We start from the raw sequence: 23,412 nt of genomic DNA, 5'->3' as shown, positions 1-23,412 counted from the left end.
CATGGTTACCAGAGGTCAGGGCCAGACAGCTTGATTCCAGGATGCCTGCACTCAGCCTCTGAGTCCTGCCAAACTGTCTAAGGATTTTCCGGCCACATAATCCACAAAAGCCATAAACTGGGGAGAGAAAAATTAACTGTGTTGATCAGTTATGTGCTGTTTATCAATTACTTCTATCAAACATGGTCTGTCCAAAGCATGAGGCAGAGCAAGCCCCCAGCCCATTCTCTTGGGCACCTCGTCTTCCAGCTCACCAGCTGGGCTCCGATGGGAACACGGCTGGCACAGGCATCAGCGTTGCCATAGCTGCTGCCATGGCAACCGCGTCTTGTCACCCAGGCAAAGATGCTCTCCCTGCTTGCTCCTGTGCCCTGATTCAGGGCTGCAGCCCCTGAATTTGTCCTTTACCTGCTTTCAACTTGCTCAACTTGCTTTACACAATCTATTGAGAACCTATTGGGGGCACTCCAGGTCCCTGGATACACTGGGACCAGACCAATATGTATAAAGGCTGACAGGGAGATGGGGTTCATGAAGAGGCTGTGCAGAACTGCAGGGTGGGTGGTAAACCTCTCAAAGGGTCTCAGTGCCTGGCGGGGCTGAGTTCAAGTTCTGACTCTGGCACTCACTAGTTGGGGACCCTAACCAAATGGTTTGGTCTCTAGGAACCCACGTCTTAAGAGTATGAGAAACAAGGATAATATTAGATTTCACAGTTTATAGAGTTGCTGTGAGGTATAAGTAGACTCAAGCATGTGAAGGACATACGGAGGAAATGCTGGCCGTCATTAGCAGCTGCTATTAACTATCGCCGCCACGCACTGGTGCCGGAGCTGGTGCTGGGAGATCAGAAGCCCTCCTCCCCTTGCCGCTGCCTTTACAGCTCAGCAGCCTGACATTCAAAACAGAAAGCACTCCAGTCGGCAGTGCGGAGGCACTGACCCGAGGGCTGGCAAGGCCCACAGATGGCACACACCTGGCCGAGCACAAGGAGACATGATAGCGGTCAGTGGGGACCCCAAATTCAGTACCCTTCCCTCTAGGCTGTGTGGCTTCTCTGAAAAGATCAATTTATCAAAATAAACCTGCTACCTGTATTCAATAAAAATGCCACTTGGCAAAAGATCTTTTAAGATACTAAAGCCATGGATGAACCTTCAGAAATTTTTGAGGCAAAATGGTGGCATTCAAACATTTCTAGAAAATTCTGAAAAAAATAAGGTCCACACTGTCAGTAGTGGTGATTTCTCGAGGTTAGGACTGATCCAGGGAACCTGCACTTGTCATGTCACACATTCCTACGCTATCTGAACTTTTATGATATGCATATATGACTTTTGTAACCAGAAAATAGCCTTTTTAATAAAGCTAAAACATTTTGCCATGAGACAATTCACAAAAGAAGAAATCTAAACAGCCAATAAACAAACAAAAAATGTTCATCCTCCTTAGTAACTAGCAAAATGGAAATTTAAATAAATGGCACGTTTGCCTTTCAAATTGGCAAATTTTACATAGCAATAACCAACGTGGGCAAGAATGTGGAGAAACAGACATTTTGCTTCACAATTGCCAATGTCTAAATTATTGGTATAAAGTCTCCCAAAGATAATTTGGCAGAAATTTAGCAGCATTTTCCAAGAACATTAAAATGACCCAGTACTTTATGCTTACAATAATTAATTTAACAAAATAACCACAAATGCTGGGATACCGCTCCCAGTGTTGTTTCAGAGCACAACTATGCACAGCTCAGATAGCCGACCATAGGGACTGGCTGCTGAGAAAGTGCCTTGCAAAGTTCCCCACAGTCAGTGTGTAAAATAGTGGCAAGAAGGCTTGCTTATTCCACATTGTGGAAATATGAATTTTCTGGATTTGATGTCTTTAATCACATATTTTCATCCTATACTCCATTTTGCAGCTAAGGAAATCAAGACCGAGACCTATTAGACAGTTTGTCCCCAAGTGTCCGGGACAGGTTCACCATGTAATCACTTCCCCAGGGGCAGAACTGAAACGTTCAAGGAGGGACACGGCATCCGTGGTGGGGCCAAGCTATGCCCTGGTGCCACAGCAGGCCCAAGCAGGGGGTGGGGTCTTCAAAGACTTGTTCCCTCAAGAAGCCAAGAGCTCTTAGCCCTGTCCCAGCTACCAGGAGCAGCTTGAGACAAGGAATAAAGCTAGGGTCCATTAGCAAGGTCCTCTCACTAGTAGTTAAACAGCCACCCCCCAAAGAAGGCCTGCTTGCTGCCAGGTCTGCAGGCAGTGCCTGGCATCAGTCACCTGTTACCTGCAGCAACCGTGAGGTTCAGAGATGTCAGCTTCCCTGTTTTAAATCACCCAGCTAATGAGGATGGGAACGCCATTCATGTTCTTACCTTCTTCTAGGTGCCTCAATTTCTTTGTCTATAAAATGGGGAGAATAATAGCAACTACTTACTTCAGAGAGGTTGTTGGGAGGATTAAATGAGTCAATCTGTAGAAAGTGCTTGGAACATTTCCTGACCTATAGGAAGCTCTCTGGGTAGCTCTTACTATTTCAGTGAGACTGGATAGAGTAGTGGTTAAGAACAAGGACCCTAGAACCAGCTGCCTGGGTTCAAATCCCACATCCACTACTCACTGGCTCTGTGACTTTAGGCGAGTTACTGAACTCTCTGTTTCCTCATCAATAAAATGACAATGGTAATAATAGTACCCACCTGAGTTAACGTGAGTGACCACGTTATCTAGCTGAGTTAGTGCACTTAGAAGAGTTAAGAACAGTGTCTGTCGTGCACATGTGGGGGCCTGGCATGTGATAAGCACAACACATGCGTTAGCGGTTATGAACATGATACATACTAGTCCATGGCTGCGTTAGAATGATACCACCACCACCACCAACATAAGTCATTAGTCTGGTGACAAGAACCCAACAGGTGATCTCTTATTTAATGCTGACAACTCTTGATTATTGTTTGGATTTACAGATGGGGAAACGGAGGCACAGAGAGCTCAAGTAACTTGCCCCAGATCACACAGCTAGGAAGCATCAATACTGCCAGCCTTCCAGCCATATCAGTCGGCCCCCAGCACTCTTGCCCCTCGCACTGCATCACTCAGCACAACACTCACGTGGCCTGTGGCTGCCCACTTGGGAAGCGGTGTGCCTGCCAGCACTTCCTGTGGAGGGTGATGCATGGCTTTCTAGCTTTGAGATGACTCACCTCCAAGCCCCCTACCCTGTAGCATACGTGCTGGCCCCACAGACGTCTGACAAACAGAAGGGTAAGTCACACTAGCACAGTCACCAAAGAGCAATCCCTGTTTTCCCTTCATATCTTCCTGGGGAAATCTCACTCTCGGGGATGAGACATTACCATTAAAACAAAATTCTGGATTGAGACAACTAATCGGTGTCTTGGAAACGCACGCTGATATCCACACAGCTGGTTTCTCCCACAGCTGTCGATAGTCATGTGTTGTTTAAACTATGGCCTGCTCACAAGTTCACACAGGGAGGTGAAGCCGGGGTAAATCTTCCCTAATGTGCCATTCCGGCCTTTGGAGCATGAAATTCGTGGCAGTGAGTTCACTTCCCACCACTAGACTAAGAAGTTTACAAAGCTTCCTTGCAAACCAGAGCTGTAGGTGCGTGCCAGCAAGAAACAGAGTCGCTGGGGCAGAGGCAAATCTTGTGTCTCTCACAGCTTCCTTAGCAATTCACCAAAAGAACTAGTTGCTGGGGGAAAAAACAAACAAACAAACAAAAAAGCTACCCATGTGTTTTAACAAGATCCATAACCTCATATTGTTTCAAACCTGGTAATTTAATTACAGTGTCTGTTTTCAGATAATATGCCTAAAACTCAAGCAGATCAGGAACTGGAAGGATCCTCAGAGAACCAGCTAATCTACTACCCTCATTTAGAGACTGGAAAACTGAGAGCTGGCTCAAGGCCGTGTGATCTGTTGGTCTCCCCATTTGCAAGCTCTCTTCATCCCTTCTTGCTCTCTTGATGCAAGTGTGGCCAGGGTAGATGATGGCTTTTCTTACTGCCCAGCATTTAGTCTCCCTTCTTCTGCCAATAGCACCCTGATCTTTTGTTGGGGGATGCCCCCTCTCTAGCTCTTAGACTGTGATTCAGGAACGGCTAATCCTAGGTTCCTGAGATGGGTTTGTGACCTGGCATAGAACAATGAGAGTGAGACTTGAGATTTTTGCTAGAGTTAAAGAAAAGAGATGCAGTCTTCTAGTGCAAAGGCTGAGTTGATGGGGTGGAAATTGGGAACTGTGCAGGGCATCTTACACAGAGAACCTTCCTGAGAAGGAAGCTAATCTAGGGCAACTACAGCGAGGGACCAAGAGATGGATTCCTGGTATCATGGATTAGCCACCTGGATCCAGCCATGTCTAAAGTTTCTTGGTGCGTGAGTGCATAGCGTGCCCAGCACATAATAGGCATCCAGGTTCCCACCCGCCTGCTGCCTTAGTCAGCAGCCTCGGGGACCCTTTGGATATAGGTCCTCTTCCCTCTTCTCTGAGTCCATAGCCATCCCCATAACCCAGACCACCTGATCATCCTCTACCAGTCCCAGGAGCATCAACAAGAATTAAAAGGCAAATAGCCCTTTATAACCCTATAAATAGGGTTATAAAGATGCTTTCCTTCTTTTTTCCTGCTTATAGGTATATTATATGCTCATTACAAAAGCACACAAAATAAAAATGTGACAAGTAACAATACAACAAGTAACAATAAAAAAAATCATAACAATGTAACCTCTAAGTGAAATTTTGGGTGCCAGTCATAAACAGGCAGACTACTGATATATTTTATGTGGTGACCCACAAGGTGACCTCTTTTTTTTCTTGAGGTGGCTTCCAACATTTAAAAAGCTAGAAGATTTCATTTAGAAATCAGGTATCTAGCTTCAGCTGAATGTCGCAGAGAGCCCACATTCCCACATATGCCAATGGCCAGCTGGGGTTCAGTGGCAGCTGCTCCTGTCAGGTGGGCTGTGGGCCCTCGGGGTCCCCACATTTCCTAACTATGGCCCTTGCACGGCCCTGGCCACTGGTTTTAGATGACTGCCTGGTCCCTGTCACAGGCAGAGTTGGTGACCTCTGGCCTGATGTATATCCCCTCAGACTTTGCTGTGGTCATAAAGTTTCCTAGGAAGCCCCTCTAAAAAGTTCCCTCTGCCTCCAACAGTGGCCTGGAAAGCACCAAATAACCACCTGATTTCCAGCGCCAGAGAATAGTGCATATGCAACACAGCACTCCTCTCCAGGCCCAGCAAGCCAGGTCAAATGCCTCCTTCTCAGACTGACCATCCCAGTTCAACAACGACTAACCTGCACACATTCTAACATTTGGCCCTTCAATTAACCCTACGTGGGAGGGTCCAAACCTTGAGCACCCACTGAATGTTTAAATTCAGTGTTTAAATCCAGCCCCTGCAATGCGGGTTGCCTTCATCGATGCAGGACAGTCACGAGGGACTGGACCACCCCTGCAGCCCCACATGCATCACCCACAAACCCCACGATCTGCTATCTGCCGCCATTTGTTTCCGCTCAGTTCCACTACATAATGACAACTTCCTCTGGGTAGGCACCCTGTCTGCCTCAGGATTCCTGTTTTCCTAGAACCTAACCCTGTCCTCACAGAGGAGGCCTTCAGTCCACGATGGACGGACAGCAGGTGAGTGGATGGATATGTGATGCCTGGGCAGGGAGGGAGGGGACAAGCCCCTTAACTATGATTTCTAATTTGCCAGTGTCATGAGGAGGTGCTTTTATTAAAATATTAAATTTGAGAGTACAGTATGAAGTTACATAATAAATAAACTCATATGTTTCAAAAAATAAGGAAAACACTATAACTTTGAAAGTGGGAGAACTTTTTTTTTATCCATTGGTGTATTTTCTATTTTATGAAGTTCATTTTTAACTGCTGACATTGAACTATAACCAAGTGAATATTCTCCTCCTAGACTTCTATAGAATTTGAAACTTGAAGGGCCATGGAGAAAAAGATGATATTTTGGATTAGTTTGGCTCTGAGTGGAATTGAGAGGGGAGGAAAGGAAAACACGGAAGTGAACCCAGCCTTCCACGGTGGAAAGCAATCCTTCAAGACTCCTCGGTGGCCCCGTAATGACCAATCCCTCCCCCTAACACACACCTGCTATCAGCAAAAGCAATATTAGTTCTTCTGGAGACTGGAAATCCAAAATGTTGTGGGAAATTATATTTCTTTTGGAGCAAAGGATGGTAATTTTTTCAGCACTGGCCCATGAATGCTTCCAAGGAAAAACAAACATAAGGAAATCTTCTAATACAAATACATGAATTTAAATTAAAATAGCCATGCATCTTGAAAAGCATCGCTCTGGGGCAGCCAGGACTGCACACGCCCCACCGAATCGCATGGTCCTCTGATGATGTGAAGTATGCATGCTCATGGGAGCCCTGGACGGGTCTCTGTCCCCTTGGCTGGTCCCCAGGCATGTTGCACTGACAAACAAGGTGGGCGGCGAGAGCTCAGGGGCCAACCACTTTGTAAAGACAGACGAGGAGGTTCTGAGAGGAGTGATGACACAGAGCTGAGAACAGCTGCCTGCCTCCTTCCTCCTCCCTCGTTCACTTCACAAACGTCTCCTGAGTGCTTCTAGGTACCAGGTGCTGGCGGGAGAGTGAACCATGCAAACCTGGAACAGGTGGGGAGAGGGGTAAAGACCCTCAACAAATATCCAAGTCCATGACCAAGATATCCAGAGATCTGGGCCGGCACGTGGGAAGCAAAAGCAAGGGATGGAAAGTTATTTCTGATTTCTTTAAGGCGTGCTCAGGAGAACATAGCTATTAAGTACTGTTGTTACAACCACCCCCGCGTTCCGCCAGACGCAACTTATTAACAGACTGTATTTGGGTGCTGGAGTCTATGAGGGGTGCATGAATCACTAGCAGAGTGGACTGACTATAAAAGAAACACACACAGACACACACACACACAAACTGGAGGCATCCCCCCACCCCAAGTCCCCAGCAGCAAGGCAGGAAGTGCAGGGTGTGGGCCAGGCCCGTCTCTGGGGATGCACAGATCTGGAACTGGCCCTGCTTCGACCTGCAGACACTTCCCAGGGCCCTAGGAAAGAATCCTCATTCGCTTAAAGAGGCCTGCTGCTCTTAACCTCTCCCCGCCAGCCTGGCCACAGGCCACAGCTCTCCCACCCCGCCCCATCACACCCTCTCCCCTCCAGGCCTCACAGCAGGAGATGGAGGGTCTTCCTCACCCTCTGCAGACCCCCAGGCCTAGGCTAGGGCTGTCACTTCCTACAGGCAGCATGCTTCTCTGACCCTGCTGGGGCTCCACATCCTGACCCTCCCTTCCACACCACCCTTAGACTTACTGATTCCACGTCTGTTTCCCAGAATTCTAGCCTGTGAGCTCTGTGAGGATGGAAACCAATCCATCCTCCTGAACACTGGCTCCTGGGGCCTGGAGGGGCTGCGGTGAAGAGATGGAAGAAAAGAGAAAGAAATCTTCTCTCCATTTCTCAGGGGCCTGAGCCTTTACTGTCCATGTCAGTATAACTGGGGATAAGACCAACCTGCTGGAGGATGATGACAGTGTGCTCTGTCTTCCTGCCCTGCAGCCTATATTTGGTTTGATTTTATTAACTTATTTTAAAAAATGCACTTTAATGTGCAAAATCACTCTGATGTACAGATGTGTGTTTTGACCAACAATCATAGGTATATGCCCGCCACCAGAATCTACACAGAGTTGCTGCATCACCCCTGAAAGTCCTTCCTGCAGCCCCTTTGTAGTCAAACCCTCCCCCCTCCCCCAGTTCCTGGCAACCATTGATCTGTTTTCTGTTCCTATAATTTTGCCTTTTCACGTAAGTGGGATCATACGGCAAGTAGTCTTTTACTCCTGACTTCTTTCACTCTGCACGGTGCTTTGAGGGTCACCTGCGGTGCTGTGTGTAGCTGTGGTTCCTTCCTTTTTATTATCTTCTCCCTGAAGGAAATCTCTTCCCTCACAGAAAACAACAATGGACCTGCCGCCTTCTACATCCTCTGAAAATTTAGCCCACAACTTTCTACAATATGTTCCAGCTTGGAAAGGAACGGTGAGCCAGGAGTTCAAGGTCCCCTTCCCAGCTGTGTGTGTAACCCAGACCCGGAGACCTATGCCCGTCCTTCGACTCAGCCTCTCTCTGAGGTCGCTCATTTGCAAAACGGCCAGTAGTATCCAAACTTCCTCAAAGAAGATGTCAGCTCTGGGTTGTTGACACAGAAAGCAGAATGCCCTCCGGGAATCAGGAGGCAGGACTGGCTGTCAAGTGGTGGCTGACAATCTGGGTGCTGTTTCAGGGCAGCAGTGGGGGTGGCAGTCAGCTGGCCAACATCTTGGGAGGAGTGAGTGGATGAGGAAGAGTGGAGGCAGAAGAGAGGTCGAATTCTCTTCAGAACGTTGGGAGAAAAATGAAAGAGAAAAATAGGGTGGTGATGGTTGTCATAATATTAATAATTACAATCACAATGGCCCAGGGGTCATGAATCCCTATACCTGGGCCAGGTGATGTTTAAAACTGGTATGCCATCATCTCATATAATCTGCACAACAACTTGATGGGCAGGTCCTGCTGACATCCCAGCTCACAGTTAAGGAGCCTGGAGCACAAGGAGCAGACACTGTGCGCCAGCAGGTGGGGAAGCCGAGCTTTGACTCCAGGGCTCGCCCTCCTGGCCTTGCCACCATCTGTCCCAGAGTTGAGCCAAGCTGCTGGCCATGTGAAGGCTTAGCAGGAGCCACGGAAGGAGGTGTGTGGTGTGGGAGGGAAGCAGGAAGGTAGGAGCCACTAGAAAGGGAGCTGGAAGAGGAAGGGACCCCAGGGACAAGGATGGATAATGCCCCTAGGCGTGCTCTCAGCTACAAGCTGCTACACCAGTTTGCTTCATTCTTTCAGCAGCAAAACTCACATGTCAAACCAGATCATACTCAAAACCCAAGACATAAACCTGGTAGAAGCAGACTTGCTCTAGTTTAAGGGAAGGACAGGGTGGAGCCAGCCCTACCAGCTGCTTCCCATCCCTCCACCCCATCCTGGTGGCCACTAAGGAAGGGAACTTCCAAGGAACGTGGGACTGCTTAGAGCCTCCACTCTCAAATGTATGCTCCCGGAGGACTGGCTCTTTCTCCTTGCTTGCTTGCTTGCTTGCTTGCTTTCCTTCCTTCCTTCAACTTTCAAGTATTCAAAAATAATAACATATGCAAAACTAAAATTAGCCAGAGATGCACTGTGTCTTGTGTCTGCACTATAATTGGGACTCAACAAATGAGGGAAGGACAGGTCTGGGTAACACCTGTGCAAGGTCAAATCTGGGTCCTCCCTCATCAGCTGTGTGACCCTCAGCAAGTATCTGACCCTCACAAAGCTTCAGAATCCACCTTTTGGGATTTTAAGAGATTTAAATAAGTGGACACTTGTAAGAGCCCTTAGCACAGTGCCCAGCAAATGGCAGGAGCATGAGAGACGTTACCTAACATTGTCATTAACAGCATCAATAGGATTGAAAGTGTGATGAGGAAAAGGAATTAAAATGTCCCCATGGGAAGCACAGTGCCCTGCATGTCCCGATGTTGTTCCCTCCCAGGACTGGCCATAATCTGTTTTTTTTTTAATGGTCTCTATCATTTTTGTACCAATGAAAGGAAGGGTATGGACCATGAAGGTGTTAAGATCACGAGTTTAACAAGCAAGGCTCACGTGGAGCCAAGTATTTATGAACTGGTGTTTAAGAAACACTTTGTGCCCATCTGGCACCGTTGCGGTCTGAACCTGTGCTGTAAGAGGAATACAGCTCCCTCTTAGGATTTTTCTAGGGCTTCAGATGCTCAGACAACAGTCGATGCAGATGTTAAAATAATAATACAGACATTGCAGCTCTAAAAGAGGAAAGTCCCATCCTTGAGAACTCAGAATTATATTAGAACCAGCCGGTAGTGAATCTGTTCCAGGACTGACTTTTCCAGGAGAGAGCAGGATTCCTGCCTCCGCAAGAGGAAGTCAAGCACAGAATGCGAGTCAAGAGCGCCCTCTGCTGGCCAGTTAGACAACTTCGGCCGAGGAGCGCACCAGGGAGGGCCCTACTTTCTTTGGCTGCCTGGAGGCAAGGGTCAAAAACCTATGTAGCACTTTTTTTTTTTTTTCTTCTCCTTGCGTTTCTTTTCATTTCCTTCCCTTCCCTTTCCCTTCTCTTTCCTTCATCTTTCCCTTTCCCTTTTCCTCTCCCTTTCCTTTCCTTTTCTTTTTTTCTCTTCCTTTTCCCTTCTCTTTCCTTTCTCTTTCCCTTTCCCTTTAGCTTTCTTCCCTTTCCTTTCCTTTTCTATTAATCTGAACTGCAAACAAAAAGTCTTTCTTTCCTAAAAGGAGAAAAGCTGAGAGAAAGGACAAGGTCATGGAGCATTTTTCTTCCACTCCTCACTTACATTTTTTCTTGCTGGGGCACTTGAATGTCACCAACAAATGGCCCTTGTAGAAACTGACCCAGTGTCTGCAAGTGGCCAGTACAAGGGCCATTTTTAGGTGACATTCAAGAGAGACAGAGACACAATAAAGAGCAGAATTAATGGATTTTGAACCTCTGGATGAAGTAAAGCCCACAGTCTTGAGGGCTGGAGGCTTTGGTATCTGCCCAGTCCAATGTTCCAGATGAGGACATGGAGGCCAAGGGAGGGTCACTACCTTGCTAAGGACCACATAGCTCATGAGTGACAGAGCCTATAAGCAAATCCAAGTGCATCTGACTCCTCAGTTCCTTCTGTGATGTTCTGGCCTTTTAGGGAGAAGGACACCACCCAACAGTCCAGAGGAGGGGTAAACGTGGAACAGACCATGTGGACTAAGCGCCTCCACGACGATCACACATTGTATGTGAGGCCAGAAGTACCAGGTCCTTTCCTTCCCTCTTTTCTCCTAATCACTGAGCTCTCCCTGGTTCTGAAGACTCCGTTCTCACTGCTGGCTTCCTGACATGTTGTCCTTTCTTGTCCCAAACCCAGTTTGGTAAGTGTCCTACTACCCGAGCCTCCCCAGGTCTGCACACAGCCTGCGTTCTGACCCCAAGCTCCTCCAGTGGGCTGGTGGAGGCTCAACCTCTAACTGACAGCGTTCTCTGTCCTGTACTACTTACCCAGCCCCATGCCTGCCTGGGGAGCCAACCTTCTCTCACTGTGTCCATTCATTCAACAAATAGTCACTTGTTTCTACTTTGTGCCAAGCACTGTGCTAGCCACTCAGGATATAGTGGTTTTTTTAAAAAAAAAAGAGGAAATAAAGCATGCCTTTTCAATGTCATCTACAGTCCAAACCTGCCTATAGGGAAGGTAAATTTGTTTGATTTACTATTTGCTTTTGATTAGGTCCCAGACTATGTAAATTTAGGATAATGTGTAAAAGACTGGTAAGTTGCAAATAATTTCTGCCAGATATAAAAGATAATTCCAAGGGTTACAGTGTTATGTTCCTGTAGGACCTTAACCAGTTGTACATCTTAGTTTGCAGTCTTATCTCAACATTCTTTTCTTCCTAATTTTCCATGAATAGATATGTATATATATACGCATGCATAAATATGCATGCATGTGTATATATACAAACATATAAGAGAGTATATGTGTGTATAAATACACATATATACACTCATGTGCATACATACACACACACATATATATCATAAATATCTTCTTGGATACTTCTTAAAACCAGCTTTCTCTTCCTCATCCTTCTAGTTCTCTCATTAATGAGTTAAATAGATATTTTATCCAGGCTGAGTATATTTGTAAAAGGGTTAAGGTAGATTTTCAGAGAAAGGTGGACCTCTGCATAAGATTTGTGAGATCTGAAGAATGATAAGGAGAAAAGCATCTCAGGCAGACAGGACAGCATGTGCAAAGGCCCTGTGGTAGGGAGTATGGCACACTGGAGAATGGAAAGAAGGTTGTGTCACCTCCAGCATCTATGACTAGCCCCTTTCAACCAACATCTGCTGTATCAACATCATGACATAACTGTCAAGTCAAGTCCCTCCTGTGTGTCCCAGCCATACACAATAGTTGTGACATAAGAATACAGAACTGTCCTTACAGGGTGGGAGATGAAGAACTCTGTTCCCTGGATCATGTGGCTATAATTCCATGTCACCTTTCTCTAGTAAATCAGGAAGGAGCCAGGTAAAGGAAGATGGGCAAAGTCCCAGTTCTTGAGGGAGAAGACACCTCTGCACTGCACTATATACCCCCAGATGCCAGCCTCAGTGTGCAGCACAGAGAACAGAGATCCCTGGGCATCAACAGCTCAGCGCCAGGCCCTCAGTGCCTTCTGGGGCTTGGTCCATCGCCACAGTCTGCTCTTGCTCATTCACTAAGTCAACATGGTGTAAATACTGACTCAAGGAGGCTTGTTAAACTCTACAATAGGATGGTAATTTCTGTGCATTTCCACCAAGAACATCACTCTACACTCAAGGCTTACATCAGCCTCCTGAGAACGGGGGTTTTCTCTATGACATAGTTTAAATAGCACCAGCCCTGGGGGCAGAAGACTCAGGCCAGAGGCAGGTAATTAACTAAGGACTTAGCTTGCCTGAGCCTCAGTGTCCTCATCTGGAAGGGGAAATACTTACATCTCATTAAAAGACTCAGTGTTCATAGATAAAAGCACATAACAGATGATAAAACACAATATAAATGCGTGTTATTTTCATAGTTATAATAAAGATCAGATGCTATTTTCAAAATGTAACAAGGCTTTGTTAAGTAAATAATACAATTCTATGTGGAACTTAGGCAAAACATATAAAAATGTAAAACCAAAACCGACAAACAGACAAAAACACAGAAAACAAGCTCTGGTATCAGTAGTCTGGCAGGCGCATTTCTGGAGTGGTGCTGCATCAGGCACTGTGCTGGGCACTCGCCTGCTTCCGCTCAGACATTAAAATAATAACTTATAGAGAACTGAAGTCCATTTGTCAAGATGTTCGGTTTTTTCAAAAGAGCCCACCTTGTGGAGAATATGAATATTTCTCTAAAATTATTTGCCAGAAAGGAAATAGAGCTCCCACAGTCCCATTTATTTCACAGAAGAATTCACATTTTTCCATTATTCTGTGCCTTGTCTCAAGATACTAGCACTCATGTGGACGGGTGATCTTTTAATATTTTTCTCATTAGACTTACAATAACCAGTACATCTTAAATACTTCCTATATTCTACTGAATCCAGGATAATAGAAGAAAATACGATATGTAATAGGAACTATGGCTGGTGCACAAAGCATCAATTCTCAGCCCCAGGTTTGTAATACCTCAGGGTATTCACTATATCAAAGGGTAATGTGAAATGTTAAAAATTGAAAACAAAATCTTCCAGACATTTTAACTTACTTTATATGTCCTGCTGCTCCTTTAGGAGCTAACTGAATGGCCATCCTAAGATCAAACAGTGAGGATCTTTGTGGCACTAGCACATAGGTCACGCAATAGTTACTTTTTGAATCGAATTCCAAAGTGGTTGGAATTGAAGAGGTGTTTAAGACTCTGCCACTAGGGGGCAAAAGAGAGTAAAATTTCTTACCATTGATTATTTTTCCAGAAACAGTTTCTCAATTTGAAACTCCAATAGAGAGAGGTCAAAAAAATATAAGTTGAAGCCAAAATTAGACATTTAAAGGCTTTCTGGTAAAACTGATGAAACTTTCAACTCTGACCTAAGAGCACTGAAGACTTCTTTAGTCCAGGCTTCCGATTAAAATGTAAATAGATTATCAGGACTGGGTAAAATATTAATACCCACCAGCCATTAAGTCCCACACGTGATGAGAAGTAATTCGTCAGCTAAGCCAGCAAAGGGCCAGGCCCTGGGGGATGGGGCACAGGTTGGGTGAGTTTGGATTGAGGAGAGAAGAGGAAGACAAGGGCCGGTACCCTAGGTACAGGCCCCCAAGAGCTCTTTAATCCCCATCATTGTCCCGTATCCCCATTGAGTAGATCTAGAGAGTGGGGCTCCCTAATTAAGGAAGAGACTCTCAATGAACAACGTCACCATCTCCCCCACACCAACTGTAACCCCCACAGGAGTCCACAGAGACCGCCTCCCTCTCCCTCACTTCAGCATTTATTTTGCTTAGACCCTTTCCTCCCGGATCCATCCCCTGTCTTAGCTCCTGCTGTGCAATGCAACCAGCCAACAGCTGTTAAATCTCAAATCCAGTCATTCCCTCCTCACCCTTGCATCCCATTTCAAATCTTTGAAAGGTTCCATATCTCTTATAAAATAAGAATATAAAATATAAAATAATCCAAAATTTAAAAGTACAATTAAGTGGATGCTCAAATTCCTACACCCATCCCCGCCCCACCTACCCTGGACCTAATTCCTGGGAGCCCTGCCCCAGTATCACCATACCAGGCCCCCCGCCCTGCAGAAGGGATCTCTCCCCGACAACACCATCCAGGACTGTGATGCTTGCTTCTCTCTGAGCAGCTGAGTCAGTCCCAGTGACACCTTTTCTAAGACACCTTCCTGACCCCCACGACCTCTGTCAGGACAAACCACTCCTCTTTTGATCCCCCGGCCCTCAGTACAGACTTATAGCCTATCCATCTATGTGCCCTATAGGGAGTTACTTTAGGGCAGGATCCAAGTTTGGTCATTTCTGCCCAGTCCATGGCCTGGAAGAGAACTGGCCTGAGAGAACTGGCTTCTTGGAAGTTACTGCTACCGAGAGAAAGAGTAGCTCATGGCTAGCAGGAAAAAAATACCAAAAACAAATTCTGCCCACCACCAACAGCTTTGCAATGGGCTTGTCTGAGCAAGAAGGACCAGGGAGAGTGGGGATCTGGCAGCCTCTCCATAAACAGGGCTGACTCCACACAGAGCCTCCCCTGGGCAGGTTGTCACAGGAACTCAGAGGAGCTGTTTGCAGGGGCTTTTTTCACATCCACATGTGCCTTTACCCGGCTCAACAGAGAGGGACACCCTGGGAGCAAAATGAGAGGCCCCCGTAGGAGATGGGGGATGGGGTGGGCTACGTGATCTCAGCGCCACCCTGTACCCTACCCCACTGCCCCGTCGTTCCCCCTCTAATTATCAGGAAACCCAAAGGGCTTTGCATTTTCACTCCTCCAGGACCCCACGTTCCAACTCAGAATTCCTGAATATGCTTCAGCAAGAACTTGTAAAACCTTCACATTGCGAAAAAGTACATGCTCCTTACAAACTTGTAAACGGTTGTAAGTAATGTCGCATGCAGGTTCTTCAGGCCTGTTTCCTCATTTGCAAAATGAGGTGGGCAAGACTTAATTACCTTTGATGTACTGAGTCTACAATACATGACGAACAGTTTTGTTTTTCAGGTTCTCAAGTTATTTATGCAAACACCAAATCGATCAGATCACAAACGGCTGCTCGCTTCCCGGTGCCAAATTTTTACAGTCAGCCTGCACACACACAATTGAAAAACAACCACCCTTTTATTCAACCAATAGAGCCACACACAAGAAAAGGAGCCAAACACTCTCTGCACAAAGAAACCCCAAACCAATGAAATCAAACAGAAGGAGGCCCTCCACTCAATCATTTGGCAAGACGGTTACTTGGTAACAGATACCGTTCAATATTTATAAATACTAATGCTCATTAAATGTGACGAAGAAGATGGCTCGGCTCCTTCTCTTTTTGGTCATCCTGCCTTTCTTCTTTCTCTCCCTGCTGCCAAGAGCAACACTGGCTCAACCTGGTTCACTTCTCTGCTTTAGTTGCCGCAGGGCTCCCTGGAGCAAAGGTCGTGTCCAGGGCTCTCAGGGTGCTGCGAGCTGCTTTGTAGCCTCAGCCATCAACCGAGGGAGCCACAGCCAACCCCTGGGCCAAGGCCTGCAGCCCGGGGACTTCGCAGACCATTCCTCAAGCCATCTTGGCCAAACTCCAGCAGAAAGCCGGCACCCAGCCATTTAGGTTTTCTGAATTTGGCTTTTAACTCAAGCTATTTTAAGGAATGGCCAATTCAAACCTGGCTTGCCTTCATCCTTTCTCCCCATTGTGGAATTGGTCACCTCTGGATCCAAATGGAGTCATGTCCACGTGTATACACGCATGGACACACAGAGAGTGCTATCCTTAGCAGACACCATAAAACCAACCCAAGTACCCATTTAAGCATGTTGTTCTGGGGCCTCGTGACGCTTAATGTACATCCACGTGGGGAGAACCTCACTGAGATCTATTACTAAGAAGTCATCAGGACTGATTTCTTGATTATTTATGACTGGAGCTTTGCATTAGTTCAGCCAACAGATTAAGTACAACAAGGATTTTGAAAAGTTTGTTTTTTTTTTAGAGGAGGGAGATAGCTCAGTGAAAAGATTTTTTTTTTAAATCAAAAGACTTTTAATCAAAAACATTTCACTTATCACAAGCCATTCTTACCTACTCAATCAAATCAACAACTTTGGGAAATACCACTAAAGAATATACTGTCCAATTCCAAAAATAATCTCCATATGATGGAAAGAATATTTTCAAGTTGTATTGCCCTTCCTCCCGTTAACAAAGATAACAAGCCTTTATTGAAGAGCACATAACATGCATGGAAACAATAATGGAGATCACTACATGTGGCAATGCTTAATCCACAGTAGACAAGTCCTGTTCCCTCCATGAGTTTGAACCCCAAGTTTGCCATATACTCTCTGTGTGGCCTTAGACAAATGACTTAACCCCTCTGAGCTGCTGCTTCTTTGGCCATAAAAGGAGGCTAACAAGCAGCACCCGTATCATAAGCTGGTTGTGAGTAGTTAGTGAAAAAAATCCCACCAAATCCGTAGCCCAGTGCCTGGTCTGTGGAAAAAAATTAGCTATTGTGATTGTGAATGTTATAGTTACTCACCTACAAAGAGCATCCCATATAACTTTAGAAATGACTTCTCAGTATATCACACACACTTGCATGGCCAGTTAGAGGCAGATTTACAGGAAAGACAGGCTGGGGCCCTCTTTGTTCTTAAAAAAGACACCCCCCCCAAATTATTTATGTGGCAGGCCCCACAAAACCTGGATCATTCCCCGATTATAGACAACAGCTGATGCTCACTGGCCATCCCTCCCTGATTCCATTCCTTCCCCCTTCCTCCCTTCTGCATGTGCCATTCCTATTTTCACCTTACTGTGTAACTATAAACAACAGGGTTTCTGCATGTAAGCTTTATGTGAGTGGAATCATGTTATACTTAACATTCTGCCCTTTTCTATTTGATACTTTGCATTTTTGAGACTTACCCATGTTGATATATGCAGGTCATGACTACTTGATTGTATGGCTATAATAGCCATTAATTTGTGCATTGTCCTGCCAATAGACATTTGAGGTGTTTACAGTTTTCTTTCCATTACAAACAATGCAGTAATAAACATGCGGTCATTCTTATTCAGATCTCCTTGGGGACCAGCACCAGCCAGAGTTTCTCTAGGGAATCAAGGCAGACACTGATGCCACTTTGGCCCTTACTAATAGAACCCAATGTGTTCTGGATTGCAATGAAACATTCTCACCTTCCCAAACCTCCCTGCAGCTACAGGAGGTCACACCCCTCAGTTCTGGCCAAAGATTTAGATAAAAATCTGCTGATGATTCCCAAAAGCCTTTGTTTCCCTGATATAGAGCTGGTCCTCCCTTCTCCTTCCTCCCCTGCTGAAACATGGACCTGAGGGCAGGAGATGAGCAGCCATAATGTGAACATCAGGACAAAGCCTCACCAAGGGGATGGCAAAGTGAAGAAAAAAAAACTTGACTTGTAGCCAATAAGATTATTCATGTGCTAAATTAATCTCTTCCTACCCTTCAGCACTATTTATGTATCATTCTACAAAGGAATAAAATATATTTCCACACAAAAGATGAGGTAGTCTTGTTGTCCTGTATTATATCCTAAAACCTGAAGTCAGACTCTAAAATTAGAAATGGATATAGTATAATGACAAGAATTTTTGTTCGTAAATGCAATAGTCAAAACAACCAAACCAGAAAATGGAACATGCATCCAAACACTTCAAGTGCTTACTGAGAAGAAGGCAGTGGCAGTGTTCATAGGTAACACTCCAAATGCACTTACTATGTGCCAGGCACTGTTCTAAGCACTTCACATATTTGATTTCATTAAGCCCCAGAAGAAGGCGAAGTATTTTCGCTATCCTCACATTAGACGAGGAGACTCCTTAGAGAGACACTAAGTAATGCCAACATCATCAATATAGTGAGTGTCAGAGGCAGGATCTGTGAGCCCAGCACTTCAGGGAACATGTCAGTATGGCGGGCTGAATAACGGCCCCACAAAGATATCCACATCCTAATTCCCAGAACGTGTGAATATGTTACTTTACGTGGCAAAAGAGACTCTGCAGATGGGATTAAGTCAAGGATCTTAAAATGGGGAGATGGTCCTGGATTAGCTGGGGGGGGAGTCCAATCACTTTACAGGTGATCAAAAGGGGCCCTGTAAGAGCAAGACTGGAAGGATGGAGCAGTAGTAGGAGATGTGATCATGGGAGCAGAGGCTGGCGTGAAGCAAGGAAGGGGGCTCCGGGCCAAGGAATGCAGGCACCTCTAGAAGATGGAAAAGGCAAAGAAACAACAAAAAGTTTCCCCTAGAATCTCCAGAAAGGAGCCAGGTGTACTGACACCCTGACCTCAAGTTAGCGAGAAGGACCTTAGACCCATCTCTAGACGCATAACGTAACATGTGTTGTTTAAAACCCTTATATGTGGTAATGTGGTACAGCAGCCGTGGGACCCAACTACAGTTGATAACTCTGACCCCCACCCCACCCTCACACAGAGAGGGAAGCCATCACCTGTTCCTAAAGACTGGCTGGAGTAAGGGCCACAGAACCCCCACAACAAAGGGCCGTGGAAATCCCAGAGGAAGTGTTGGGTCCACACGCAAGGGCCCCAGGCCATCCCAGCAGAATGTCCTTGTCATCCACAATCGGCTACAAAACCCACAGAGATAATGATGGTCTGGAGCCACTTACTGACGGATTTTTCAGTGGATTCGTTTTCTAATGAATCCACCCCGATACTGTTTCCACATTTGTATGAGACAAAACCTTGGCAAGGGAAAAGGCAACACCCTCAGCGCTTCCTTCCTGGAATCCTTCCGTGGCTTGTCGGCATTCACCAGCAGGGTCTTCCTGCCTTTCCCTTTAGCTGGGCCCCCTACACCCTCAGACAGGCGATGTTTGACATTTCCTTTTTCTCCAGCCAAAGTCAGGCCCATAAACAGATTATTCTAATGTGAGAGAGCTCCCCTTTCCAGTAAACGCCTGTCACATGCGCCAATCCCCCTGACATGTCATAGCCTCACCTAGCCAGCCCAGCAAACTGATTCCATCACACACTTAGGTAACACTACTATCCAAGCAATCCTTAAAATAAACAGGGGTGCAAAAAAGGAGCGAGTTCCTTCTTTTTATAAGATGTTTTCTTAAAATCCACAAAGGACCCCAGCCCCTCCTAAAATGTATGAGGCCAAGACTGTATGAGACCAAAATTTTCAGCTACACTCTTGGGCAAAAGACACTCTGCTTCTGCTGGTTACCTCACATGTGAAATGCAGAGAATTTGGGAGACGGGGATATCCAGGAATAACTACAGAGAAATAACAGTGAGTATTTATTGAGCACTTAGTCTAGATTATCATAACAATCCTACATCATAGGGACTAATATTAACCCCACTTGACAGATGAGCAAATTGAGGCACAGTGCTAAGCAACTTGCCCACAAACCCAGTAAGTAAGCAGCAGGGCAGAATGAGGATCCAGGGAGGCAAATGCTAACTTCAGCAGTGCAAGCATTTGCCATAACCCATCTACCATCTGAGTGCCATCTGTCCCTACCCTCACACAGTTGAATGGGATGGCAAAGGCTAAAGGAGAGTTCCCAATGAAAACTGTATTTATTGCAAAACAGGGGACCCCCAACATGAATCACAGAGTCATGGGGAAGACCTATTCAAGCCCAGCATTCCAACTGCTGGTCAGCCTGGCCCTCTTGTCCCATCAGCTCTGTTTCCAGACCTTACCTGACCCTGTTTATTAGCACCTGAGGGAAAAGATCTGGAGCTGCAAACTGGGTCCTTCAAGGAGCAAGGGCACCACCTCCATGAGGCTCCATTCCCTAATATATAAAAGGAGAAGGGTAATGTTTACAATGCACCCAACACCAAGCCTACTCATGATGTCACAACTTGACACACAAACAGAAGACTGTGGGCCCTGGAATAAAAATAACGCCTCAGACTTACTTCCCAAACAGCCTCCAGTGTACAAGAAGCACACCTCAGGAGAGACATACGCACAACACACAGCCCTCAAACCAATTACCAACGCACCTGTAACGCGGTGCACACGTAAAGGCCGACGGCCACAATGACTGTAAACAAAGGCATCCCTAGCACCTGGTGCACAGTCGGAGCTTAATAAATGTTGAATGAACAGTGAATAAACAGGAACCATTTTTAATAGGACCTGCCACTTTCCTTGCTCCCTTGAGCCACACAAAGCAAGTGTATATTTAGAAACCACCCTAGCCACACATTCAAGTAACGTGAGAGCAACTCATTAAGAAGCCCAGCTATGTCCACCTGCCGGGGGAGCTCCCAGCTGTTGGTGTTAAGGACCAGCATGAAGTACACATAGAACCTCCACACCAACCAGACAGATTTCAGTTGTTTTTAAACAAGCCATCAAAGTGGCTCATGGCTTCCCTCAAAGAAACCCCACACCTTCAGCCAAGAAACAAGGAACTCATTAGGCTGAGCTGCATCCTCCCGGCTCCATTGTCAACAGACATCGACCAGGCCATCTGAAAACAGTTCCCAGGAGCCCACATGCTGACAGGCGGCATCCGGGGATGATCAGATTTCTATCAGTACCGACACATGGCATTTCTCTCTGGCTCCAATTCAGGACGCCACTCCTCCCCCCAACAGGCAGTTCTCAGCTTTTAATACTTCCTGAACAATCAGGCCTCTAAGAAAATGCTCCTGTGTCAGTGGCACACGTAAAATCGCCAACACAGTTGCAAGTTCCCCTGCCCTGTCAGCCCCCAAACACTGTCACGCTTTCCCCATGCCCCCTTACTCTCAAGAAGGAGACCACAAATCTATCTTCCTCACAACCAATGAACCAACATCTCCCTGAGGCCCTGAGCACCACAGCAATCTTCCTCCTGACCTTTGGAGAACAACCCTCTCTAGCTGATTTTTTCCCTCAGCTTTACGGCACCAGCTTGCTTAGGACTCATTAAGCTCAAGACCACTGACTCAATATCCTGGTGATTCCATTTAGACAAAGTTAGAAGTCAGGGTGGTGGCTTCCCCTCCATGGAGGGGGCCACAGGGAACGCCTGGCACCACTCATGCCATGTTCCTTGATCAGGATGCTGATTGCAGAGGTGTGTTCAGCATGTGAAAATCCAGAGAGCCGTACAGTATTTGTAGGCTTTTCCACATGTATGTGATTCTTCTATATAAAGTTAATAAATAAACTGATGATTCACATGAATTCTGTTTGTTCTGGAACTTTAGGGGCTCGAGGTGAGGGGTCAATTACACTATACTTCATCCACATAAATCACAAACCTTCTCAACAGCCTGAAAAACCAGTTGTTCCAGCTGTCGAGAGCCATAGATTGCACTGGTTTCAGAAACGTCCAACAAGCCCTGAAGGAAATGCAGCCACAGAAGGGCTACCACAGCACATGGCTCCTGCAGAGGCTGAGCCACAACTGATTCTGTTTGTTCTGAGGTTGAGCTGGGAAAGTGACCACTTTCAGAAAAAAATAGGCAGCCAGCACAGTTTTCTGCAGAACCTCCTATTTTAAAAATTACCTGGTTGCTCACAGAGGATGGATGCTTTGACTGTAATACACATTGTTTTTTGAAAACAGAGGCCATAGCCTGCAGCACCTGCCCCACCCCTTCATATTTACCTCCTCTCTTAGCCTCTTCCTATCTGTCCAGGGACGGGTGTGTTCCGGGAACTTACTGCTCATGAGTCACCCTCCCAGGGCCTGACGGCTGCTCCTGGATTCTGATCAATTTCCTTCAAGAGATTGGCTTTGGTGTTTGGGAGTCACACTGCAATAACTTGCAAAAATAAAACTACTTTTTATGAGCAGACTGAGCTGCACAGGAGTACACGAGCCTCAGGCACTCCCCTCCCCTCCTGCATAACACAAAACATTCATTTCTGAGCCCGGTGGTCAGACAGTCATTTGGACACACTGACCTTTTAGCAAAGGTGAATTTCTTATCACCTATCCCAGTAGGGCTGCTCCACTGAGCAGCTAGGATTTGACGGCATGGTCCAGGGGCAGCCTGGTCTTTGCTGGCCAAAGGACAAAGGCTAAATTGGCCTGACACTCCAGAAATTATCCTAGCCTAGCTTTGTACAGGCTAGGAGCTCCAAAATATTTTAAACTGTATAGAATTCTTGGGCAGAAAATTCTCTGTTGAGTCACACTCGATGTATTTTCCTAGAACAGATCAAACTGCAGCAAAATTAAATCTGTGCACTTTTCAGTATGATGAATCTGCAGTGGTGGCTCTGCCAAGAACAGCCTCTTCTGGGAATGAGTGAGCATCAGTGAGATGGGAGCTCACTCACACTCCCCGGGGCTCCTTCCTCCTGCAGTCATTCCACTAGTTCCTCAGCAGAGTTTGGATAACCCTGATACCTGCAATAAAACACTCCATGGCCTTATTGGAAGCCAAACAGAAACACAGAGTCCAGATAGAACAGGAAGAAAAAGGCCTGCAATGGGGGCCCTGGAGATCTGGATTCAAATCCAGCTCTGGGATCACGGACAAGTCACTTCTCTCTGGACCTCGGTTTCCTCATCCGTAAACCCTAAAGCACCAGCACAACCTCTCTCAAGTCCCTTACAAGCTGTTGGCTTTTCAATTCTAGCCCACAGATGTGTTTGACTTTTTTTTCCAGTTAGTTGCCAATACTTCAAAATCTGGAACACTGTCATATGAGAATTTGGAGATTTCACATTAAGATCCTGATTTCTGGATTCTCTTGGAAAATCGGCAGATCTGGCCACAGTGGGCCTGCACTCCCAACAGGAGGCAGGAACTGGGGAGGGGAGAGAGTTCCAGGGAAAGCGGATGAACTGCTCCAAGCTGACATGTTCACTTTCAGCACTGGCCCTGTGAGCATTTAAGTTGGACGCTCCTATTCATAAGTCTGGCTTATTTTTCCCCTTTAACATACTGCTTAACTTTTTCATTTTTCACTTATTCCGAAACACTCATGAGTAAGCTTTGAAGTCAAAAATATT

General features: G+C 46.1%; 1 protein-coding gene and 1 long non-coding RNA gene across 6 annotated transcripts in view; one reads left to right on the top strand and one right to left on the bottom strand.

Moving 5' to 3' along the window:
- Positions 1 to 23,412, bottom strand: part of ARHGEF3 (Rho guanine nucleotide exchange factor 3) — a 294,208-nt gene that overhangs the window by 198,585 nt on the left and 72,211 nt on the right. Inside the window, exon 1 of one of the 5 annotated variants that reach the window (XM_032458238.1) lies at positions 20,147 to 20,165. The exons of the other annotated variants lie outside the window; for them this stretch is intronic. The gene's annotated coding sequence lies outside the window, so the exon portion shown is untranslated. Of the gene's footprint in view, positions 1 to 20,146; positions 20,166 to 23,412 lie in introns of those variants that run through there. 5 annotated transcript variants of the gene reach the window in all.
- LOC116657114 lies at positions 1,731 to 21,156 on the top strand. The gene is made up of 3 exons (XR_004312109.1): positions 1,731 to 1,818; positions 3,945 to 3,947; positions 21,145 to 21,156. It is a non-coding gene; the product is annotated as an uncharacterized LOC116657114 (long non-coding RNA).

The sequence above is a fragment of the Camelus ferus genome, chromosome 17, assembly GCF_009834535.1.
Source record: "Camelus ferus isolate YT-003-E chromosome 17, BCGSAC_Cfer_1.0, whole genome shotgun sequence".
In the NCBI taxonomy this organism is placed as follows: domain Eukaryota; kingdom Metazoa; phylum Chordata; class Mammalia; order Artiodactyla; family Camelidae; genus Camelus; species Camelus ferus.
This window is presented reverse-complemented; position numbering and strand designations above follow the sequence as displayed.